Source organism: Cornus florida, unplaced genomic scaffold (genome assembly GCF_030987335.1).
Source record: "Cornus florida cultivar Cherokee Brave unplaced genomic scaffold, ASM3098733v1 CherokeeBrave_3.0.0_Hap2_Chr01, whole genome shotgun sequence".
NCBI classification, from domain to species: Eukaryota; Viridiplantae; Streptophyta; class Magnoliopsida; order Cornales; family Cornaceae; genus Cornus; species Cornus florida.
The window spans coordinates 94,972,058-94,983,330 of record NW_026775571.1 but is presented as its reverse complement, the minus strand read 5'-3'; the positions used below and the strand labels follow the sequence as shown (position 1 = coordinate 94,983,330).

At 32.5% G+C, this 11,273-nt stretch overlaps 1 pseudogene; it reads left to right on the top strand.

The window, feature by feature from the left end:
• The first annotated feature begins 294 nt into the window (after window positions 1–294).
• Window positions 295–4,195, top strand: LOC132277988 ((E,E)-alpha-farnesene synthase-like; annotated as a pseudogene).
• The last annotated feature ends 7,078 nt before the right edge of the window (window positions 4,196–11,273 follow it).

Here is an 11,273-nt window from a genome sequence, read left to right as displayed (position 1 = left end):
CCTTACACGGCTTGATTGAGGACCACAAACTTGTACGTTTCTTTCATTTTCAGTGCATGTAATGCCTTCATATATTTATGAGGCACAGTTACTTTTAGGTAAAATATATTGATATTACCTGCATCAATAATGATCCATCAACGTGTTTCACGTGCTAGATCAATATGACCCATTGTTTATATAAACACGACCAATGTAGGTCTCAAAGCACAGTCTCTCATCAGCTAGTTACTCATATTATGGATTACACTAATGGAGTAGTGCCTACTGAGGAGCAAGTGGTTTCAGTGCCAAATGAAGGCTGAAGCCTTCAATATGACACATCAAAGCTCGCAAAGGCGATCCGCGAACTACAAGCCAAACATTTGGAAATATGAACTCTTTCAATCTCCCAAGAGTGATTACATTGTGAGATTGCTAACTTAATTTGAAATTCAATTTGCATAGCTTTCATTATTATAAATGTTTCCTATTGTGTTATAGTTATGCAATATTGTATGAGTCACAAACAATAATACAAAATACCTCATTACCTAGCATTCGTACTGCGCGATGAGGGACTCACAAACATATTTTTTAATTTTTTTGCAACATTTTTACACATAGTGAATGCTCTCAAAACTGTTCCCCCATGGCTCAGGGTTCGGTTTTTAAAATATTTTAGTTGATTTGATTAAAGGAATTTGCATAATAAGATAATACTTAACATTTTGAAAAATAATAAATAATCTGAAAATGGAATGCATTATTTTATGTGAGTAGAGGATCACTGTAATTAATTATGAGAAATATAATGCAAATAGATATAGGGGATATTGACTAGCTATTAACATTTTTCATTGTTATTGCAGGATGAGAAATATAATGCACACGTGGAGAAGCAGAAAGAGGAAGTTAAGATCATGTTTGTTGAATCATTGGACCGAGTGGCTAAGTTGGAGCTAATAGACAGAATAGAAAAACTTTGGTTTGGCTTACCTATTTGAGGAGGAAATCAAAGAAGTCCTAGACAACATAGTATCCAAAAGTCCAAGTGTAGAGGACGACCTCTATGCTACTGCAATATGCTTTAGGCTCCTTAGGCAGCATGGCTACAGCGTTTCTCAAGGTGAACAAATGAATCTATTTCTAAATTTACACTATAAATCTCTTAGAATATATCTTGCTATGTAAGTATATAGTAGTAACTTTAAAGAACGTGTTTTGAAACTCAGATATGTTCAGAGGGTTCGTGGACGAGAAGGGTGCATTCTTGAAAGGAACACATGCACGATTTGATGTTAAAGCAATGCTCGAGCTTTTTGACGCCTCTGATCTAGCCTTCGAAGGTGAAAACGTATTGGATAATGCTTAAGCTTTGTCTAGTGAAGTTGTCACAAAATTGAGCCATGCAGTAGAGCTTCCATTGAACTGGAGAGTGCAGTGGTACAATGTCAGGAGGCAGATAATTGCGCTTGAGAAAGAGGATAAAACAAATCCTATCTGCTTGAACTGGCAAAATTTAACTTCAACATGGTCCAAGCCATAGACCAAAAAGATCTCAGTGCCATAGCTAGGTGCGTAATGGCAAGAGAATCTCACTTGCATGGATATCCTATACAAATGAAAACAACCACACACAGAAACACACACAAATGTAAGATATTATATCCTAATATTTTTTGTCATTCAGGTGGTGGAGGAATCTTGGTCTAGCAGAAAATATGAACTTTACAAGGGACCGACTTGTTGAAACTTATCTGGTGGCAGTGGGAATTGCTTTCGACCCTCAGTATGGAAATTATAGAACACGGTTAACCAAAGCCATTAATTTTGTCGTAGTTATTGACGATGTTTACGATGTCTATGGTTCACTGGAAGAACTGGAGTGCTTCACTAATGCAGTAGATAGGTTAGTATTTGCAGATAGCAAGATAATAGAATGAAATGTGTCCATTTTGAATTTAAATAAGATTTACTTTGAGGAGGCGAGCATTGTCATGTTTAGTACGTAGGAGTATATATTATCAACATTCTAACTGATTTTTAATTTCAGGTGGGATCCCATAGAGGTTCAACACCTTCCAGAATGTGTGAAATTTGTTTTGAAGCACTCTATAATACCACTAATGAAGTTGCTGATGAAATTAAGGAGGAGAAGGGTTGGAACTCAGTATTGCCTCATTTACAGAAAGTGGTATATCACTGGACCACTCTTTCGTTGTCATATCAACATTAGTTATTTTTAGTAATTCTTAAATGATATATAATCTTTCTTCTTTATCTCAGTGGGCAGATTTTTGTAAAACCTTACTTGTGGAAGCAAAGTGGTACCACAAGGGTTATACACCACCCTGCAAGAGTATCTACACAATGGGTGGATTTCATCATCTGGCCCTGTGTTTTCTCTTCATGCACTTCTTTCTGTTACAAAGGAGGTCACAGACGTTCTGGAAAATGGTCATGACCTTGTGTACTATACATCACTCATCTGTCGACTTTGCAATGACCTTGGGACCTCATCGGTAATTATTCTTATTCAAAACGAAACAAATAACAAATAATTCCTTGAGGGGGTTTCTGCGAGTAAAAATTACCCCGTCGGTGTATCCATAGTAAGACAATAGGGTATATCTGGGCCCCATCATTTTCGATGGTCCATATATAGTCCCATAATATGGTGCTCGGTTTGGGTTGATTTGGCCGGGATAGTATCACTCTTCACGATTTATGAGTATGGACATATTAAAAATATTTATGAAGTGAATCATGGAGTGTAATTTTGCAAGTAGTATATCTTTTTTTAAAGAAAAAAATAGTAGCATGACTGATTGAACATATAAATATCAACAGGCTAAGCTTGAGAGAGGTGATGCCCCTTCGTCAATTTTATGTTTTATGTGTCCCAAAAGCTGAGTCACTGAAACCATTTTTGAAGTATACTACAAACATGGCACACAATGGCGAATTACATGTACCAAAATGGAGATGGATTTGGTGTTCAAGACCACGAAACTCGGGACCTGGTTCTGGCTCTACTCATTGAACTGTAACGACCCCCTTTCCAGGGGGTCACCCATCTTGGTACTACTCCAAGTTAAGCACGCTTAACTACAGAGTTCTGATGGGTTCACGGCCATCACGGCTTTAAAACGCGTTGTGTCATAGAAGGGTGTTGAATCTAAATATAGCACTTACCCCATCCACACCTAGACGATGTGGGATTGTGCACCTGCAGCTCGCCCAGTGTGATAGCCTACTGGTGCCCCTTGCACACGCTCACACACACCCGCCCACAAGGTCGCCACATGAACCTCTCCCACTTTGAGACCGACAAGTCTAGAGGCAATAGCAGCAGATGCCGCCGTCATGGTTTCGCTTGCAGCAGCAGCAGTGCTAGTCAGAACCGTCACCACCAGATTGACTTAGTTCGTGAATATTTAAGACATTTGAGTATTAAGCTTTTGTTTTGCTGAATATTTGGCTTACAGCATGTGCTTTAAGTATTTCATCTTCATGGTTTACTTCAGTTCTTACTTTGGATTTGGACGTTAATATACAATATTTCAGAGTTTTTTTTTTTGACTGGGCAATGTAAGTGGGGTTAGGGAGTAGAGATTAAGGGAGTGGGGAAATGATGTAGGTAGGTTTTGAACACGGGCGAAATACCCCGAACATTACATGTCCTACCGTTGGGTTAGCATCGCACATGCTAATGCAGAGTTACCTAACTGGAATTTTAAAAAATAAAAAAATCAAGTAAAATCCCCAAAAAAATAAAATAAATAAATATAGTATTAGGGGGAGTTTGTTACTGTTGCAATAACAGTATTACCGATGGTATTACAAATAACACATATGGCGTCGCTAATACTTGTATGATTAGTGACGGCAACTACTAAGCATTAGCCACCCCGCCGTCGTCCTGATTAATCTGCAATGGAGTCCACCGGAATTGACATCCTTTGGGTTGGGCTTGTATGTGGGCTTCTGGCCATGCTTTATTTGGGTTATCTTGTAATTACCGTATTTTGATTGTCTTTATTGAGTCCATTCCCTTTTTGACTGTGCATCTTTTACATATGAATATACTTACTTTTACCTTATCAAAAACTACTAAATTATCATTTTATTAAAAAGGGTTGAAATTTAAAAAAAAAAAAAAAAATTACTTGTTTGGAATGATGGGACTTTAAAGTGGAATTGATCGGTAAGCTGAACAAATTCCAAGAAAAATGATAGAATTTGATTTCATTTGGAATATAATTACAAAATTATCCTTTTATTAAAAATGTTTTCAATCACTAATTCTACCAACCTCCTTCACAACTTTTCACGATTCATTATCTCAAACTAGTACAAAGTCTATTTTATTTCATATTCTTTTTTATAAATTCCATTTTCTTTCGAGCATTGAAATATAATTTTATTTTAATTACAATCCAATTCCTTTTCTATTTCCAAATTCAAATCCAAGGAATTTGGTTTCAAACAAAGCAAGTATCAGTGACCCTCAAACTCAAGACCAGTTAAATGGGTTGTGAAATTTCAAATTTAATCTTGCTATATTAAATTAAAAGTTAGGGTAAAGTACAATCACACCTCCTGAGGTTTGGCAAAAAGACATTCAAATGAAACTTATCTATTTTTTGGACAAAGACACCCTCTGAAGGTTCAAAAATGGATAAAGATACCACTTTAAATAAGAAAGTGACCAAATTATCATTTGACCGTTTATGAGATTTTTTTAAAATTTACAATTTAATAAATTGGACCAATCTATCCTCATGAACAATTTATGTATAAAAAAATAAAATAAAATAAAACATTTATATTGTTCACTTTTTTTTTGTTATTTACTTTATAAATGTCCTAACTTCTTAAAAATATAGACGTCTAAAATAATTATTTGATCCAATACATATATATCAAATAAATTATATTTTGTTATTACTTTTTTTCTTTTTCTTTTTTATTTTCAAATCAAGATGCTTAATTCTTTCATCTAAAAAAATTCAACCAATCTATTTTCCTTAAAAATATAAAATATGGTATCAGTATAACTTTATGCATCTTCAATTATATATCAAATATTATGTATTTCCCAACATAAAAAGGAAAAAAATAATAATAATTAAAAAAAATAAATAAATAAAGATATTCATAAAGTTAAGATGCATAAAATTATACTGGTACCTATTTTCTTTTATATTATGAAATGCATAATATTTGATATATAATTTAAGATGCATAAAGTTATACTGGTACCATATATTTTATTTTTAAGGAAAAGAGATTGGTTTAATTTTTTTTAAATAAAAGGATTAAACATCTTAATTTAAAAAAAGAAAAAAAAAAGAAAGAAAAGAAGTAATAGCAAAATATAATTTATTAAAAATATATGTATTGAATAAAAAAATCATTTTAGACTTCTACATTTTTAAGAAGTTGGGATATTTATAAAGTAATAAAAATAAAAAATAAAAAAAAAAGTGAACAATATAAAGTTTTTTTTTTTGGTTACTTTTTTTTTTATGCATAAATTGTTCATGAGGGTAGATTGGTCCAATTTATTAAATTGTAAAGTTTAAAAAAGTCTCCTAAAATGTTAAAGGGTAATTTGGCCAATTTTTCATGTAAAGGGGTGTCTTTGCCTATTTTTGAACCTTCAGGAAGTGTATTTGTCTAAAAAACCAGATAAGTTTCCTCTGAGTGTCCTTTTGCCAAACCTCAAGGGGTGTGCCTGTACTTTACCCTAAAAGTTATAATAATTATTTTAAAATTTACAACTCATTTAATGGTAAGGTCATGGGTTTGGGGATAATTTGATAAGTTTTGTTAGTTTAGGAGTTTTTTAAATTTTATTAGAAATTCTATGCACGATTTAAAAAATAGAAGAGAACTTTATTATTTCAACCCTTATCTTATACTGATTTCCCTCCAATAGTAGGCTAGTTCGGAATTCTTAGACTTTTCTAACACCTGAGGCATGCCCCTTGTAATCTGGGCTTTGTTTCCTTCTTTATAAAACTGCTTGCTTACCCAAGAAGATGTAGAAAATAGTAAATGTATTTTTTAGAATTGAAATTTTATTTAGGAAATTAAGATTTCAGTAACTAAACTTTCTTCAAAGTTTTCTGCAAAAAAAACACAATAAAACATGGATGTGTTCAAGTTATAAAATGGAATTTTCTACAATTTTTTAGTAAATTTTTAATCTAGCTAGACAAGAAAAAATAGTTTTAATTTTTTCGTTGACTACATTTTCCAATAGATAGAGGAGGAAAAAATAAAATAAAATAAATTTCAGAAGCCCTAGTGAAAAAAATAACATTTCTCTTCCGATTGCTTGACAAGGTTATGGAAAGATAAGGAGTTTGCATGGTTATTGTAGTGGCTGTTGGAAAGTTCAGAGGCTGTATTCGGTTGCATAAAATTGGAATATTGAAATTAAAATTAATAAAATTAGAGAAAAGTTTGGTTCAAAATTAGAGAAAATTGAACTAAATTTTTTTCCAATTCCATCGATTCTATTTATATGCAACAGAACATAGCTTAAGTTATTTTCTAAAGATTTAGTAACTATTGAAGATAAGGTTGTAATTCAGTTTATGGGGTGCATTGCATGAAGTTGCTTCATTGATAACAAGGTCAAATGCAAAAAACACCTTTATAATATGTTTACAATGCATATTACACCAGTCATGTACAAAAAAATAATCATAAACTATGACATTTGTACAAGCAAGACTTCTTACAAAAATACTCGAGCACATTTTATAAAATATATAAAATAATTTATATTTTGCGAAATGACTAAATAAAATAAAATAAACTAAGGTAGATCTCATCAAAAGTGTAAAAATAATAATAATAAATAAGGAAATCATTATCTTCTCTCCTCTTGCTCATCCATACCCAAATCAACAGCCTAAAGCTCCAACAAACGTGGAGACCGGCGCGACCCAGAAGCATCGGCGACAGATCAGAGTGGCAACGACCCACCTTTGCTAGACCCATCATTGATATATTCACATCCACTCCGAGAACAGATCTCGGAAACATGTTCGTCAAAAAGTAACTGATCCCTCTCTTGATCACTTCTGCTTTGATTCAATCTCTGATTTATCAAATCTTCGGATTGATTGATTCGAAAAGTTGAAAATTTGGAATTGTTTAGAAGATTAGAGTACGAATTGGTGAAAAGCAGTTATATATATATATACACACACACACACTTTGTTTTTTATATAATCATTATTTTTAATTTTTATTTTAGTCATTCTGTTTACTGTTTCGTGGTTTGTGTCATTAAAGGTACAAATACCTATAGTCAAAATGACAGTTATATGGACATAAAGACAAACCAAAAAAGAGCAAAGCAAATAAATGATATTTTATAGAGTTGAAAGTTAGCATCGAATTATATTTAATTAGTGATATTTGAGGTTTTCTGGGCTTAACTGATGCTCACCGGAACTGGAACTGAAGGTTTCTGTTCTTGACTGATACGGAGATACCATGGCTCACCGAAGCCGTGCTGATTGTCTCTTTCCTCAATTACATCTCCTTTTGATTAGGATCAAATATATTATTATGATATTTACAACTTCTTTTTATGACTTACGTCCTATTTCATTACATGTTAGGACACAAATCCTAACATCACTGTCATTTGACGCTTTTGTTTGAAACCTGTTATTTTCGTGTCACAATGAAAAACCCGCATTCTAATGAAATATAACATATATATTATCTAAAGCTTTGAGACTTCAGTGAGAACCTATAAGTTTTATCTAATGAGGAGGAAAGATTATTGGTATGATTTTTTTTTTTTTTTTTTTTTCTCTTAAAGGAAGGCTGATTGTTTGAATCTCTATTTTAAGTGCGTGTTTACTTTAACTTATGAAAAAAACATTATAGGAATATGGTGATGAGTGTAAAATTATTTACTTATTGTAACAGTCCATTTCATATGATAATGTGTTTGCATCATTGGGACCTCGGCTTTGCTTAATTGGGTGCTATATCCTTTGAAGTACTAATTGTGCCTCATTCTCCAAGTAAAAATATTGTGTGCGTAATTCAAAGTATAAAACTGTAATTTGTACGGGAAAGAATCTTCCCTTGATATGACAGACCTTATAATTACCGAAAAACCAAAAATAGAAGCCCAACAAAAAAGAGCTGTGTGAATGATCTTACCCGTGTAAAGGCGTTTGAAAACTATAAATACAAAATGTGTACAAAGCAAATAATATCTGCATGGTTGATAGAATAATTATAATATATCATTTGCTGCAAAATCATATTACGGTAGTGATTGACTTTCTGCTACCTCACTTTTCCCTATAACTTGCTTCCTGTATACCTTTGGATTTTTTAACCCATCTTTCTTTCAACAAATTTAACGCACAAAAATAAATAAATAAATCTTTTGGTCAAAAACCTTTGTAGCAAGAAACTTTAAAAAAAAAAAAAAAAAAAAAAAAAAAAAAGAGGATTATTTGTTGGTACAAAATAATGATAGTCTTCTACGCTTCTGATTTTGATTTGTGTGTGTGTGTGTGTGTGTGTGTGTGTGTGTGTGTGTGTGGAAGGTAAAGGTAAATTTTATAAATAAAGAGAATGCACAGAAGGTTGAGGTAGTCAAATACAAAAGCCCAGTCCAAAGGACAAACAATTACAACCATTGTGGTACACGATTGAATCAACCAGGGACATGAAGCTTCAGTATTCCATTCCTAGCGTGGAGGTCAAAGCACAGACCAAGGGATATACTGAAATTCTTTTTCGCCATATATTTTAAATGTGAAATTTTAACTCGTCTTTAGTAAATTAAAATAAAAATAGATTTTAAGTTGCATTTATAAATTATAATACCTATCTAGCTCTTAATTTTTATGTGGTTTGGGCTGGGCCTTGACAAAATTCGTATACTTTTCTGGTAGGTTTTGGGTTTTACTTGGCCCAACTCAGTCCCACTCTATCATCTACGTGCTGTCCAAGTGGAAATGTTAAAGCTGAGAGAAAAAAATTAACAAATAAATCATGTGATGTGATTGATTTGGGGTTGGATGGATTAAATTCAGAAATTTGAGCCGCCCCCCAAAATTTTCCACGTCAATATTGAGACTGAAATTAAGTTTAAATCTTTTAAGGCTATCATCTATGTGCTGGAGTTGTCAACGCCAATTGGATGGAGATAAAGTTTTCAATCATTCCATGAAATGCCAAGTCTCTAACAATAAAGTCATATATATTTTAGACTTGGGTGTTTCATGTAATTAATGGGCCAATTCAAAATTAGGACTTGGATACTAAACTATCATGAGTTTTTACATTTTGACTTCATCGAACAATATAGTGTGTCCTTAAATTTCACTTGTCTATTAGGTATTTCAATTGAGAAAAAAAAAAACAAATTAGGTATTTCAATTGAATGGTACTCTGTCTATTTAAGTCTCTTACAATAAATCCAATTTTACATGCCTTGGTGTTTCATGTAATGGACATATTCAAGATTAGGACATGGCATACTAAAGTATCATGAGTTCTTTTACATTTTGATCCTTCATCTAACAATGGTAGTGATTACATATTATTTTATATATATGATATGTAATCACAAAAATATAAAAATTAAACTTTTCTTGTATTTTGGATTACTAAAAAATTTACCCAAGTTTTACATAAAATAATTTTGGGTCTAACAAATTTTCTTTTTGTTAATTATTAAAATTTTAATTCCAACATCTAGATGCAGTGAATTTTTTGAAACTTGAATTTGGTGCGAATCGCATTATTAATACCTTAACCTATCTAACCATACAATTACCACCCATAAATGATTGTCATGGATCACATGTTACATTGTTATGTCATAATTCAATGTCACATTCAATTTGAATTTGGTATTAATACCTTAACCTTTCTAACCAGCCAAATACCACTTTTGTGGTTGTCATCGATCACATGGCAAATTATTATGCCATAATTCAATGTCACATTCAATTTGAATTTGGTTAGTCAACTTCGAAAACCATTCCATGAAAACTTTGTGTATTGCCCATATTTACATAGTTCTCGTACGTTGTAGTCCACCATTGAATGTTCACCAGAAAACGTGGATCTGTCCTCTAAAATCCAAATTGATAATAAGAACAGCAGAAAACATTAAACGTCAATATGAACCCATCCATTCACTTCACATTACAGGTTATCAAATTGGAACTCTCTTTGTTAGGCCGTCTCAATTTGGTATCTTCTATTGTTCACTCATGCCAAAATCTTATGACAATAGTTCCACCGTACAAATTCACATTTTCAAAAAGAAAGTTGAGAGTTTAAGTTTCATATGCTTGTGTAAATTTGTTTAACCTTTTGAAAAAAAAATAATAAATAAATTAGCTAAAACTACAAAGTTATAAAATGTTAGAATCACATATAAGATAATCAATAGCATAATTAAATGTTAGAATCACAAATAAGATAATCGAAAGCAGTCATTATGACGCTTCAAAGGCGCGAATTAATGTTAGGACTTCTTGAGAAAATGTAAGGTTATTTTATTGTGAGTTGGAGGTCACAGATTTAAAACAGAAAATAGTTTCCTTAATCAATTTGACTTGGAAATCACGAGTTCGAAACAAGAAATAGTAATATTACTCCATTGTGATTTGAAGGTCACAAGTTTAAAACAAAAAATAGTCATTCCATGAGATATAGGTAAGACGATATATATCTGACCCTCTTCAAACCTTGCACCAACTAGAGTGTTGTACATTGAGATAGCCCAATTAAAGTCAATCTGGACAGAGGGCAAACTAGTACTCATACTTTACCACAAGGCCGCAACTTCAGTCAATGGTGCACCGACTAGAGTGTTTGTACATTGAGATAGCCCAATTAAAGTCAATCTGGACAGAGGGCAAACTAGTACTCATACTTTACCACAAGGCCGCAACTTCAGTCAATGGAATTGCGTACATGATTGTTTATTTATGCACGTTCATTCAGTTCCAAACATTTTATTTGAGGAAGTTCACGGAGTCATGTTTGTTGTTCACACTAGTCGTAGTCCAAGCACAAATCACAATGTTAAAATTTAACAGGCATCTCATGAGGGATTCATTTTGCAGTAGTTCCAATATGTTAACAATCTTACATCTCTAATGATGCATTGGGGTATATGAAATGACAAATAATTAGTCAAACTCTAAGCGGTAATACATTCAATCCCGTACAAAAAAAGTTGAGACCAACATTTGAATTGTGCAGCGAAATAGATTGTG